The sequence below is a fragment of the Alligator mississippiensis genome, chromosome 1, assembly GCF_030867095.1.
Source record: "Alligator mississippiensis isolate rAllMis1 chromosome 1, rAllMis1, whole genome shotgun sequence".
Lineage (NCBI taxonomy): Eukaryota > Metazoa > Chordata > Crocodylia > Alligatoridae > Alligator > Alligator mississippiensis.
This window is the reverse complement of record NC_081824.1, coordinates 344,703,207-344,717,439: the sequence shown is the minus strand read 5'-3', so window position 1 is coordinate 344,717,439 and position 14,233 is coordinate 344,703,207. Positions and strand designations below refer to the sequence as shown.

The 14,233-nt window shown below is 44.2% G+C and overlaps 1 long non-coding RNA gene across 1 annotated transcript; it reads left to right on the top strand.

Moving 5' to 3' along the window:
* Positions 1-283: 283 nt before the first annotated feature.
* On the top strand, positions 284-14,227 carry LOC132247766 (uncharacterized). Its single transcript, XR_009459169.1, has 2 exons — positions 284-12,308; positions 12,607-14,227. It is a non-coding gene; the product is annotated as an uncharacterized LOC132247766 (long non-coding RNA).
* Positions 14,228-14,233: the final 6 nt, after the last annotated feature.

The following is a 14,233-nucleotide window of genomic DNA, read 5'->3' as shown; positions in this document are numbered from 1 at the left end:
TTTTGAGTAAGATGAATTGTCACTTGCAAGAGGCTCAGAAACAGTATTTCTTAATCATCATGTTGCAGGGTTAGGGTTGTAGCCATGTTGTTCTAAGGACATAGACAGGCAAGGTTCTTTGGGTAGATGTGATATCTTTTATTAGACCAGTTGAGTAGCTGGATCAGAGTTCTTTGCAAACTTTTGGGCACAAGTACCCTTCTTCAGGGATAGGGAGTCTCAAATCGATTTTCAGGTACTTGTGCCCGAAAGCTTGCAAAGAACTTTGTTCCAGCTACTCATGTTGGTCTAATAAAACATATCACATCTACCCAAAGAACCTTGCCTACCTAATTTTTATTCAGGCTTTTAAGACCTAATCTGATCCTTTTCTGCAAGAAAGTAAAGTATGCATGGTATTTTTAGCTGCATTACTTAGTATTGTGGTGTGGTATTTATAGAACAAACAAAGAGAAGATGACCTCAAGTTTCTTAGGCCCATTTGTAAAAGTATCTTTAAAAATGTTTTATTACTTTGTTTTCCTCCACTGTTGGCTCACCTCCACTGCATGCTACTGCTACCCTCACACAGTCTTTCTTGTTTGTTTGATGTTTCTAAGTGCTCTACACACCCAGTGAATGCTTTGCAGGCCGTTCTTTCCTACTACCTCCAAAGTTTCTCTTTTGTTTTTATTGCCTTTTAAGTACTCTGCATGTCCTCAAAGTGTCTCATTATTCTTCTCAACTTCCATTTATGTTAAAAGCTTTTAAATACATTTTAATGACGCATAACGGCAGTATGATGAGCCTAATAGCATGCTATTGATTGTTCATCTGAAACACTGACATTTGAACATTTCAATAGTCATAGTAATGTGTATGTTTAATGTTTTTTGCAATCAAGGCAAGTACAACTTAATATATGTCTACTAAAGCTAAAGAAAACTAGTTGCAGCAAGTCACATTTCATTTCTATCAGTCTTTAAAACAGCAGTGTCAGCAATAACCACTGGTACAGGGAGTAAAAGAAAGAAATACGGAACTACTGTATGCGCACACAGCTTATCTACTACACATAGACACTGCTGAGGGAGAATATCATATGTTAGCTAGTGTTATAGCAATATAAATTGTGAATCACCATGTACAATTGTAACTGCCATAAGGATATTCTCTAGGTAAATCACAATTTGGCACAGATCAAATGATAAAACTGGAATGATCTGGCTCATAATTCAGATTCACTGAGCAGATTAGGCAGTGCCATAGCAACAAAATTTGGCACCTGGGGCAAAGCCCGCAGCGGCAGTCTGCCCTTGACCATGCACAGATCTGGGGGGCACACATCCGCCCCCATGCTTGCCTGGGAGTGGACATAGCGTGGGAGCCATGCTTCCCCCATCCCTGCGCCCCTCTCCCCCCCAGATGAGCAACTCACAGCTCTGTCTTGTGCCCCACCCCAGCTGGGCAGCACCTGTTGGTGCTCCTTTGCTTTGGTACCTGGGGCAGTCACCCCGTTCACCACCCACTTGCTACAGCACTGAGAGTAGGAAAGATAATAAGTAGAAATATAAAACAGGCACCTGTATGTATTGATGTAATTTATTTTAAAAGGACACCAACAGGCAACAACATCTGATCACCAAACCACCTGGGGATTTTGTCTTCTGAAATGTTCCATGTTCAGGCGAAGAGTGCAATGAGCTCCAGAAGTAAACTTGAGAGGCAGTTAGTTGTATGTTCCAACCAATATCTGAATGGTTTGCAGTTACATTAACAGAGTCACCTACCTGTTCTAAATTATATATTAACACTGCATCCTTGAGTTTTAGCTTGGGGCCTGCTTTATTTTGGGGCTGTTGCATGCCTTTTCAGGTGACCATCCAAGCTTATTCATAGATTCATAGATGTTAGGGTCAGAAGGGACCTCAATAGATCATCGAGTCCGACCCCCTGCATAGGCAGGAAAGAGTGCTGGGTCTAGATGACCCCAGCCAGATGCATATCCAACCTCCTCTTGAAGACCCCCAGGGTAGGGGAGAGCACCACCTCCCTTGGGAGCCCGTTCCAGACCTTGGCCACTTGAACTGTGAAGAAGTTCTTCCTAATGTCCAGTCTAAATCTGCTCTCTGCTAGCTTGTGGCCATTATTTCTTGTAACCCCTGGGGGCGCCTTAGTGAATAAAACCTCACCAATTCCCTTCTGTGCCCCCGTGATGAACTTATAGGCAGCCACAAGGTCGCCTCTCAACCTTCTCTTGCGGAGGCTGAAAAGGTCCAGGTTCTCTAGTCTCTCCTCGTAGGGTTTGGTCCCCTTATGGGCAGATTCAAGATTTTGTATAGGGAGGCATGGAAGCAATAACCAGCATGGCAGGGGTGGCCGTATTCTGGTTCCCAGAATATTATTAGGCCATGTGTAGATGAAATGAGGGATGTGTGCATAACACTTTAAACCAGGCTAAATGCTTTTGCACCGCTTTAATGGTGTTGGTGTTTGTACACCTCAGCGGCGTATTACACATTAATTCCAGCTGCTGTAGGAAATTCAGCAGCGTAATAGGCCTTAAATGAGTTGGGGCATAGCAAATTAAAACTCCTCCGAGGAGTTTCAGTTTGCTGTCCCTACAGCCACGGAGTGAAGCACCGAGCTCTGTGCAGCTCAGGGGCTCTGCAGAGAAGAGAGAAAAGATGGAAAAACAAAGAGGGTGTGTCCTTTACTGTCCATATCTCCCACTGCTACTGGCTGTGGCTCAGGCTCGCTGGTCCAGGGCAGAGGGAAGCAGCAGCCACCAGGGCCTCCCCAGCGGTCCTGGAGTGGGGGTAGCCCAGGCCCAGGGCTTGGAGGGAGGGCCCGGCAGGGGCTCAGGCAGACAGACACTCCATCCCACCTGGGTGGGGGCAGCATTGGGGTGCTGGGCACTTGGGGCAGATTCCAGGTGGCACAGGGGGAGGTGCTGCAGGTGGGCTGGTCCGGTCAGGCCCTTGGGAAGGAGGCAACCAGAGGAGAGTAGGGGCCAGGCAGTGAGCGGGGGCTGGCCCAGGACTCTACAGACTTGGGCCACAGTGGGTGGGCTGGAGTGCCCAGCAGCACCTGAGGTGGGGCCTGGCTTGGCCCAGCCCGTGCAGCTCCATGGGGATGGGCACCGAAGCCACCCTGCCCACAAGGGGACGCCACCTGGCCGGGGCAGAACACCAGGCTCAGGGGCTTCCCAGCTCTGGGCTCGGCCTCCCTGTGTACCGGGCATGATGTGTACCAGGCACAGTGTGACGGGGCAGAGCTGCCCCTGGTGCAAGGAACCAGCTGTGGGAGCCCCCAGGAGCCTCCAGCGCAGCAGCCCTCTGCAGGGGCTCAGGCAGACAAGTACCCTGTCCCACCCGGGTGGGGGCAGCGCTGGGGCATCAAACGCCTGGGTCGGCCACTTGGGGCAGGGTCCAGGTGGTGTGGGGAGAAGCAGGTGTGGGGGGAGGTGCCTTGGCCCTTGGGAAGGTTGCAGCCAGAGGAGAGTGGGGGCCAGGTGAGAAGCAGGGGCTGCCTTGGGGTCCCACCAGCTCGAACTGTAGAGGGTGGGGGCACCCGGTGGCCCCTGGGGTGGTGGGGATGCCGCCTGGCCGGGGCAAGATGCTGGGCTCGGGGGGGGCTCCTGGCTCTGGGCTCGGCGTCCCTGCGCACCAGGCACAGCGCAAGTGGGGTGGAGCCGCCCCCCGGTGCCATTGTCATGTGTGCCGGGGGTTGCCTATCTTTGGTCTAGACCCTTGCTTTCCTGACCTCGTCTGTCCTGATTCCCTGGGTTGTGATCCTCCAGGGCAGGGGTTGGTAACCTATGTTCCATGGGCCAGATCCAGCCCATAGAGCCATTTGTTTTGGCCCACAGACAGGGCGCTTCAGTGGTATTTAGTGTTGGGGGACTTTGGCAGCAATGATTTTTCCATAGTACTGCAGGGTGAAATGTTGGTAGGGGCAGTTGTGGGGAAAAGCAGTGGCCGAGGCAGTAGCTCTGTCACTTCAGCCTGCAGCCTTAAAAAGGTTGCTGACTGTTGCCCTGGGGCAAAGCCCCAATTGCCCATGTCCTGGTTGTTTCTCAGTAGTTGAGTAGCTTCCCACCAGAGCTTTGCAGGCCCTCCCAATCCATTTCCACAGGGTGACTGCCTATGTCTTGGTCTGGTCCTTCACAATCATCTGGTCTGGGCTTGTGACCCAACTTTGGCAACCACTCAAAACCTATTCCTCTGACAGCTTCCATAGCCCACCCAGAGCTGCACAGACTTTGCCTGGCCTGGCCAGCCCAGAAATCTCAGAAATCTGACCCTGACTGTTGGAGGATGTCCTAGGGAGGTGGGTACTACCAGAAGCTGAGGCAACAGACAGGCTGAATAGCCCCCAGCTGACCCTAGTCATGTAAATGAGCCTCCCAGCCAGTCAGCTCACAACTTCTGGCTAGCCCTAGTTACTTCCCTGGGTGTGACTGCCTGCTTATATATAGCAGCCCTTCAGGGCCTGGTTGGTTACTCAACAAAATAACTGTCTCTTCCCAGCCTTGGGCTTCTGACTCTTAGTTTTCTGGTTCCTGGCTGTTGATTCCTAGTTTCCCAGTTCCTGGTTTCTGCCAGTTGTTTCTTAGCTTCCTGGTACCTTGCATGATGATGATTCTGTTTCAGATTCAAATCTAGATTCCTCTGCTCTGTACTTGGCAGCTGTTTCCCCACCTCTGCCCTTTTCCTGGCTCTGGTCCAGACCTCTTTCTTGTGACATCCACTGGTTCATGGCTTTAGTTTGGTGACCAGCCATGCCCCGGTCCATTATAGCTACAGCTATAATGCTCCTGACCCCTTGGCCAGTGGCTTTGGTTTAGATCAGAGTTGTCCAGCTTGAGCACAGCTGGGAGCTGCGCACAAGCCATATGTTGCAGGATCCTCCTCCCCCTGCCATGTGGCAGTGGATGAGGCAGGGGCAGGGGCCTGCAGGTCGTATCTTGACTTCCCATATCCTAGTCCTACCCCAGCACACTGTATTGTGAGTGAAGCTGCTGCTGTTTCTTCCTTATAGCCATTTGTGGTAGCTTATTTGGCCATATGGCTTGTCCCAGTCCAAAGTCCATTCCTGACCTCCTCTACTGAGTTTCTTCTCTGCTGTCCCTTGTTCCCCTACTCCCAGTCTAAAAAATAGAACATCCCAGCTTGAGGGTCTGGTGTGAATGACAATAGATTCTGCATTGACCAAACAGCTGGGCTCCCTGTAGTAGGGGCATATGGATGGAGAGTTGCCAGACTTGCAGTTGGCATCTTTTGCTTTGTGACAGACATGCTCAAAGCTTTTAATCAAAACCCTCCAGCACTGGATATAGCTCTTTACTTGACCCTCTCTTCCAGCCTCTTAAATGCTGTTGTACAGATATGGATTTCAGGTATATGTACCACAGTTTCCAGTGTCTGTACTCACACCAGGAGCAATCCAGAGCAGTGCTTAGCTGCTTTGCTTTCCATGTACCATTCACCTGATCAGGCTATTGAATATTCCTTTACACTGCTACGAAATCAAGACATTCTTTCCCTAGAGAAACTGGACTGTGTTTTAGCTCAGATTTCATACACCTTGGAGTCAACAGTTGCATGGGTTCAAGTGAGCAATACAGGTATTGCTCTTTTGAATCGGCTCCTGTGATTGAGCCAATTGAGCTTCCACTATTTGACAGTGAACTCTCTCAAGGTGGTCATTCAGGGGAAGGTAGAAGAAACCCCACTTTCCCCCAAAGCATCTGGGGGATAATCTATTCCTCAAGAAGGTCTTCAGCTTCATCCAAAAATACTTTTACCCCTAAAGGAGCATAAGGTTTTGTATCCCTTCTAAACTCTCCTTTCAGCATGAAGTATTATAACCGTGGGAATTCTTTTTACCTATGTAAATATCCAATTTTGTTTTGTATCTTGTTAAGTTCTTAGGCTTGGTGACATCCGGGAGTATTTAGGTACATGTTGCTTTTTTTAAAAAGGAATGTTTGGTTATCAGTTTTGAAATTTACAGCCTTTTCATTGAAAGGGAAGAATTTGGATTTTGTTTTGTTTATAGAGTTATTCTTCACTGACAATCAATCAGTCACAGAAGCAGGAAATGAAAAGTTTCACATCCTATTAACACTTCTGATTATAATGAAGTTTTAGTGTAGATTTAAGGTCAAGAAAAAATGTGAGTAAGCCAAACAAGAATGCAGAACTGAAATGATTTGTGTTTTTACACCTATTTTCCTTTTTCATTGTCCTTTTGGTCTTTCTTCCTCAAACAACCCACAACAGACTTTTTCGTGGGACATTGTTTTTATTGGTAGTAGTGTATTAGAGGAGCACTGGGATGCCCCCAATAACATCAAGGTGGATGCATAGTAGTAGGTGCCATGCAAACTTAAGACACAGTCCCTGTCCTGAAGAGTTTAAGTAATAAATAATGAGCAAAACAAACACTGTGTGTAGGAAAGGGACACAACATACCACCAATAGATTGCAAACTAAGCGTGTTGTCTTTGCAGAGCAGAAAGGACACAATTGTTTTCACAGTAATATTTGGTTTTCCTACATACCTTCTCTCAGAAGGGCTTGGGAAGATAAAAGATAATACAAATTGGTTGACCTGTACCTGCATAGTTTCTGTAGAAAAGATTTTTCTTAGTTAAAAATAAGTGGCAAAAAGCTTGGTTAGTGTGGGTGTATCCACACATTCACTAATGTGCCTTAGTTATTGCACATTTAGTTTAGTACCTCTAGTTACTGTGCATTCAGTTACTACCTCATTAGAGTTACTGCGCAGTAACACCAGCACACAGTTGTTTAGTGATGCTTACTGTGCATTAGCCTAATAACGCTGCACAGTAGGCTATTAGCATGGTTAATAACTGCTCTGCTACTGCACAGTGTTATTAGGCTAATGTGCAGTAAGCATCTTGCGTAGACGCTGTCCCTATCAGCTCGGAGCTACTTAGACTTGAGGTTATGTACTAAGGATGCAGTCAGTGATAGGCCTGGGGTACAGGCTAGAAAGGAAGCACTAGCAGATGGAGCTGTGGCCAGGAAAGTGACCACTGCCATCTTTGTTAATATTGGCAAGGAAAATGCAGTGTAAGTGGCAGGGTTGTCTGAGTAATTATTGTGCTATGTGATGATGACCCTGGCTTCATCTGAAGACAGAAGCCACATTGTTCCCCTGGCTTTCCTTCTGCTAGTACTACCTTGTATGACCTAGATCGGTGTGGGCAATTATTTTGGGTGGAGGGCTGCTTACTGAGTTTTGGCAAGCCATTGAAGGCCGCATGACAGGCATCCCGGGGCAGATAAATATTAACTTTCTAAATTTTTTAGGGGCCTCGTGGGCCGGATAATGGCCTGGCAGGCCACATTTTGCCCACAGCTGACCTAGATGGGTGATTTTAAAGCCTGGGTGCTGGGGCACCTAGGGGTGTTGCAGAATTCTTTGGAAGTTGCCATGAGGTGTGAGAAGATAAACAGGTAAGTTCAGCCTTGGGCTTTGTCCCTACATGACAGTTCCTGCCTATCCCTGTACTGCCTGGTCCCTCTGCAAGCAGGTAAGCACTGAAAATAAGTTAGTTTTATTAAATGAGTTGCTGCCCAATTCACAAAAGTTCTGGATGGGTGCCATAAGTCTAATGATTCAGGGGTGTAGGTTGTAGCTGTGTTGGTCTAAGAACATAGGCAGACAATTTAAGTCTAATGAGGGGTTCCTCAGATCTACAAAAGTTGAGAACCACTGACCTAGATGAATTTCAAGGGGTCAGGGGAAAGCTTTAAATGTGCAATTTTATATTAATTCTATCTACATTTGCACTGATAACTGAAGAAGAGAATCAAAATTGGGATTTTAGGCTTAGCTACAATGAGTGCATATTTCCAGGTATATACTGCTCCCTTTATAACATCATCACATTGATATAACAGCAATAGTAATGTTGTTCATTGCAGACAGTCCTATAAGTTCCAGTGGTTGTATCAAGCAAAAATGGCTATCTTCCTGCTGCCTTCCGTTAGTGGTTTAGTGTCCTGGGGTAGAAGTGACCAGAGCAGGAAAGCAGTTCTGTTGTTATCAAGCTAGTTCAGCATCCTGTTGATGTCCCCACCCTCCTTGGTGTATGATGCTTTACAGAGTGAAGAATTCTTTTACAGGAAAAACTCAAGATGGCTGGTAAAATTTATCAGCAAGGCAACCTCCCCATGGCCGTTCTCTGTATAGCTCTCTCTGTTCATTGATACACTGATTAGTCAGCAGGTGATAAACTATAATCTCCACATAGATGCCCCCACGCCCCCAACACAGGCATGGAAAAAGTGATCTTTTTTCCAGCCAGGGACTTCTAACAGGTAGACATCCTGACAGAGCTGTACTGTCAGATTTTTCTGCCTTGTGAGAGAGGTGCTCTTCTCTCCAGAGCATGGCATCCCTAACACAGGACAAGACGCCTTCCCATAGTACTAATTACCCTGGTCTCACTGAACATGCTCAGAATAAATCCTGTGCACAGACACACGATATGCAGATTTCTTGATCCATAAGCAATGAAGCATCATTAGAGGAGCTGCCGGTGGGTTAATTTGTTCTGCCCAGGCGCTGTGCCATGTGATCACTCGACTTCTGGTTTGGGAGCTAGTGTGATTATTATGCCCTAGCAGCCTTGCACCCTATATAGCTGTACCCTTCATGGGACAGGTTTGAACATCTTCAAGGCATTCCCAGGATGATGTATTAAAACCAATACTATGCAGTCTACACCTAAGCACATTAAGCTTCTTGCCCAACCAGGTCCTAATTTTCCCCCCCTTAATTCTTTATAATGAATCAAATGTGCAATCTCCTAGTGGAGTGGGGGTTGACCTTTTTTTGACCCAGGTCCTCACAGAAGGTGAGAGGCATCATACCAGCTGTGAACTGACACCCCAGAGGAGTTTTCCATCAATTGCCTCCTCTGTGAAATCCTATGAAATATGAACTTTCATTTCTACTCAGGAGAACTTTTACAATCTTTTGTCCAATGCCTGATGAAGGGTGTTTGTGCCAGAAAGCTTGCAATTAAAGATTTTTTTTTTTAAATGTTGGTTTAATAAAAGATATCTCTACTACAAGTCCTGATTGCCTTTTCCTTTAGACCAATACGGCTATAACCTGGATACCGGTCAACCTTTCTGGCAGGTGTGCCACAAATTAAGCCCTATCTCTTTCCTAAGTGCCACTCCGATCCCTTTCTGCTGCCTGCTCTGCTGCTCTGCTTTCTGCTCCCTGCCCTACCTGCTGCTTCGTTAGCTGCCCCCTCCTCAGTTTGCCTCATGCCACACACAAAAGCTGACAGGGCCACTTTTAGCACATGTGCTGCAGGTTGGCCACCCCTATCCTAGTGTGTAACGTAGCTTGGAGACATTTCTGAACAGGTCTAATAAAAGCATGCCAAGAAGATAGGTAGCTACTTTGGCCATGCTGTGATTCAGTACGTAAAAAGGGAGCTTCTTTTCCTTCTTGCCATAAACAAAACACAATATGCTCTTTCCGTACCTTGGCAGAACCTTCCTCTTCAGATGAACCAAGGTGATTAGGTCTCTTGCTGAGAGAAAAATCACCCAGCAATTTGGTGTGTTCTTTGGTGGTGCTTTCATACCCCTTTCAACTGTGCGGGAAATGTGAAGTGGGCTCTCTGCTACCAAAAGCTCTGGTCTTGGCCATGGTTCCACCCTTGCCCATCTCTGTCTCCCCAACTCCTCTCCCCCTCCCACATGTGAGTGAGCTCTGCCATACCCCCTTTTCAAACTGCTAGATCTGCTCCTGCCAGCAGGGAAAAGGGAAGAGTTCAGGGATGTTCTCCTGAAAGAAATGCAATGACTCTGGACACAGGACAGACAATTAGACATGAAGAATGAGAAGGAGAAGCAGGATATGAAGGAGAAGAGGAAGGACAGAAAGATCTTACCTACCTGGGGCATGAGGAAAGCAGGACCAACAGCAGCAGAAGGAGATGTCTGAGCAGCTGCTCACCCTCATGGACACCAGGGTGCAGTCCCCAGTTTGTACCCCAGCTCCTGCATCTGTTACAACACCTCCTTCAGCACTATCACTGGTGCCCACAGATTCCCTTCACCCCATTGTGTTCTGCAGACAGAGCAGCTGCTGGGCAGGTTGGGTAGGCTATGAACCACTCCATGAACTCTTGAAATGGACACATGTTCCCTGTTCATTGTGGTCCATAGCAGGAGGAACAGTTCTTCAGTCCACCCACCATCAATGAGATTGTCCTGGCTGGGGCCACTTTTCCTTTTCACAATTTGCACAGCACTTTTGACTTTCTGAGATGTCTGCAGTGACTTTCAACACACTATTGTTATATACATATTTTGTTATTAGTTATTCAGTCAGTTTGGTTGATGACCTGTGAGTGCTTGGGAAAGAAGGAAGAGTCATGAAGTCTAATCCAAAACTTTGAATAAAGTAAACATAAATTACCATATTATAAAATCATTACAGCAAAATGTTAGTCTTTTAGCAAGGAATTACTACAGGGCATCAAAAAGCCATATTTCATTCCTGCAATGTAGTTATGGTCAGAGTATTACTCCTGCATATTTCAAATTTCTAGTATTCCAGTTTTATCAACAAAGGGAGGAGGTTATTTTATTACATGGAAAGAGTGCATGGCCGCAAAGAATGCATAGAACAGTAAAAATATTAAAAGTATTTAGTACTTTCCAGGTTCAAAGATAATTAAGCTATTGATAAATCTTCACAACCAATGCATTCATTCAGTATCTCATTTAACAGTATCTCATTCGCTTACTACCAAAGTTTCAAAGGTGCTGGAGTTCCCACATCTGCTGTTGACTTTAGAGGTACTGAGTGCAGAGTAACCTCTACAGAACTGGCTGCAAGCTGTCAAAACATGAACACTCAACAAAAAAAAAAAAGCAGATACATGTGAAACTTTGGGCTGTGAGGACTTGGTCTTTTTTCCTGATGTCTAGCGGAAGTGACCAGTTCTTGCAATACATTGATAATTATGAATATTTTTACATAAGTCATTCAGTTTTGTCATGATTGCACAATAGCAAAAAAGGAATCAAAGTTTTTCTAGGTTTAAGACAACTACAATGAAGTACAAAGCAAAACAGATAAAAAGAAATGTCCAAGTTAATTTATTCATCTGTGCAGTTGGGAAGGAAAGCAGAACATGTTTTCAAATCATTCTACATCCCTTGCAGAGAGTATACATATGGTTATGATGCATTTCTGCAAACTTGCTGAATATTTTATCCCTGAAAGGAATAAAACATGAAAGGGCATGTTGTCAGCGCTGCCAAAATGAAGGGGAGACAACTCAGGACTTTATGAAAAATCCATATGAAATGGTCAGTTCTATCAGCCTGAAGAGAGCAAAGATCAACATCAGAGAGAGGTTTTCAACAGAAGGCTATGAAAAAAGAGAGATATGACCATTGATTTATTATTAATTGTTTTCTTTTATATTTTCTCTTGGATCTTGTAATCTCAATTTTAATTTTTTATGACCAAAATAATTACAGAGCATGAAGGTTCACCATTACAAACTAAGAGTAAAACCCTCAAATTCTGTACAAAGGGAAACTATCACAGACTTTTATTAGGGAAAAATTAAACTGGGCAATCACTAATGAAAAGCACGGGGGTGTCATAATTGCAAGGTAGAAGCAGAAATAGAATATCCATGAAAGAGAGCTGTTTCAGAGGCAATCATAAGTACATCCAGCCTGATTACCAGTTATCAAAAACAACAATGCACTAAAAGTAAAAAGAAAAAAAGCCAGTAAGTCAGAGTGTGCTACATCAAATCAGGGAAAGAAGTAATAACAACAGAAACTTTTGAAGATGCCTAGAGTATAAAAATTACTCAGAAAAAAATGGTTGGAAAATAATCTTTAACAGAGTGCCCCACAAATATCAAAATTTTAAGACTGACTCCAGTGCTGACACTTCTATGATATCAAAATTGATGTATGATATAGTTTGGCCATTCTTGCAGCTGCTATCTGCCAGCGCTATCTTGAAATCCCCAAGGGCTGTGCTGACATGCAAAGGGCAGTGTATTGAACAAACACAGTGAAAGGGCAAGCTGTACATATTACCATATGGTTGTGTTCTGCAGGGCCAACATAGTAACTGGATTAATTTGGGAAAAATTGCAACGATGCCCAATATGAAGGTCTATTGTGCGAGTACCACACAGAGACTATCTGAACTGCAGCTGCCAAAAGGCCAGGCAAAATTAGAAAGAATGGAGAGTAACGGAGTTACTGTGATGATTCACGGACAGTTAAGTAGTATGTAAGCCTATTGTTTCTGTCAGGGGGGGAAGGCATAAATCTATATTGACCATACTTATTCAAATACAGTGAGTGTATACTTGGGATATACTTGAAGATGTAGCTAGATAAGAGGTGTGCTCAAGTCCCCAGGTATCTAGAATCACGAAAATCCCAAAACTAAAGTCCATGGATCCATGAGCTGTTCTGCATAGTTAGATACCCAGCTTTCACATCAAACTTCTTGAAGCTTTGGGGCCTTGATAACTTAAGTGAGTCAACAGTGTTTCATGTGTTTTCCATTTTGTCTTTATAGCATTTTGGACAGTTTTCACTGAGAAAAGGGACAACTATTTAAGATGCAAAAAAGGTATTTACTGTCTACATGGATGATATTCCAGTGTGGGACTGTTCAGATGAAGAAAACAAGTACTCAGAGGAAATCTCTAAAACAATGAGAACTTCTGGTCTGAAACGCAACAAAGCAGAATGTGAACTGTGCCAAATATGTCAGCTTTCCAGGCCAGCCATAAGATTAGTCAAGATGGGCAGCATCCAGATCTGGAAAAAGACAGCCATCTTAGAACTGCAGCCTCTTTATAATATATGGAATGGAAAACAAAGCAGCATAATAAACAGTCATGACATTCTGACAAAATCTAATTTTTGTTGAACTACTGATGGGCTCTGAGTTTTGAAAGCTGAATTCATGTGTGGTTTGCAATCAAGTAGCTTTGAAAGAAGTAGACACTAACATTGAGGGCTGTAGTGCCAATTTTGTCTGAATTGCATAGTTAATGACTGTATGCCTGCATAGTATAGATAATGTATTATTACATCAGTAAGATTTCCTATTAAAGCCATTTGATTTCTTTTCCAAAACATTACAACTACACAGGCAGGGAAAAAACAAAACAAAAGTCTGTCATGCATTTCAGTTTATGAAAGCTTTTTAATTTTGCTTTGGACTTCTCACCCAGTTACAGGTCACAGACTCTTTGTGCCTGTAAATCTGATTCTCCAACCCCAACTCAGAGGGTTGCTAGGGTTTATACATGCGAGTAAGTCCATTGATGTAACTGCAACTCAACCTGGCTAAAGGTGGCAGAATCAGAATGTAAAATAACAGTATGTGGTTCATCATTAGGTGAGAAGATTTGCAATGTTAACAGAGAGGGCAAGAACCAGTGGAATAAACCAGCTGCAAACAGAACATCTATGTCTGCAAGGTCCTATGTCAGTGAGATTCAGGAAGGATATCTTAGAAGAAATCAAATCAGCCTTAGTTTGTTCCATTTTCCTTAGAAGGTATAAAAAATACTTTGCAGGTCCATTCTTTCATTCATTGTAAGAAATCAGACTGTTAAGATGGAGCACAAAAACACCTCTCCCAGAATTACTGGAATGCATTTTTGGGCTGGATTGTGATTTTTGCTTTGAATCATTATGTTTTCAGTGGATCATTCCTGTGCAAATAAGATCAGAATTAGCTGCCTAAAAGGCATGTGGTGCTAGTATATCAAGTTGCAATTTTCCTGACAGACCCATATCATCCATAGTAGCATTGCTAATAATGACCCATGCCTCTCCTTTAAAATTAATGTACTAGTGTAATTGCATAACATGTGAGGGGTTGTTTTTCTGTGTACCTAAAATCACAATCTTGTATTATGGAAGGCAAATAATATTCTTTACATAAGGTCTTCCCATCAAATTATTAAAATACTTGTGTGCATCATATTGTCAGAAGAGAAAAGCATGCTAGCTTACAAGACAAAGCAGTGAATCAAACAAATCCAAACACTTCCTTGTTCAATTTTCATGGTTGCCTAGGGCTTTATTGTACTTGCTCCTGATAGACACCTTTGTATTGTTTTTTATAAAACTATTAACTTAAGCAGAGAAAATTAACTAAACACTAATATTAATTACAGGTATATGAC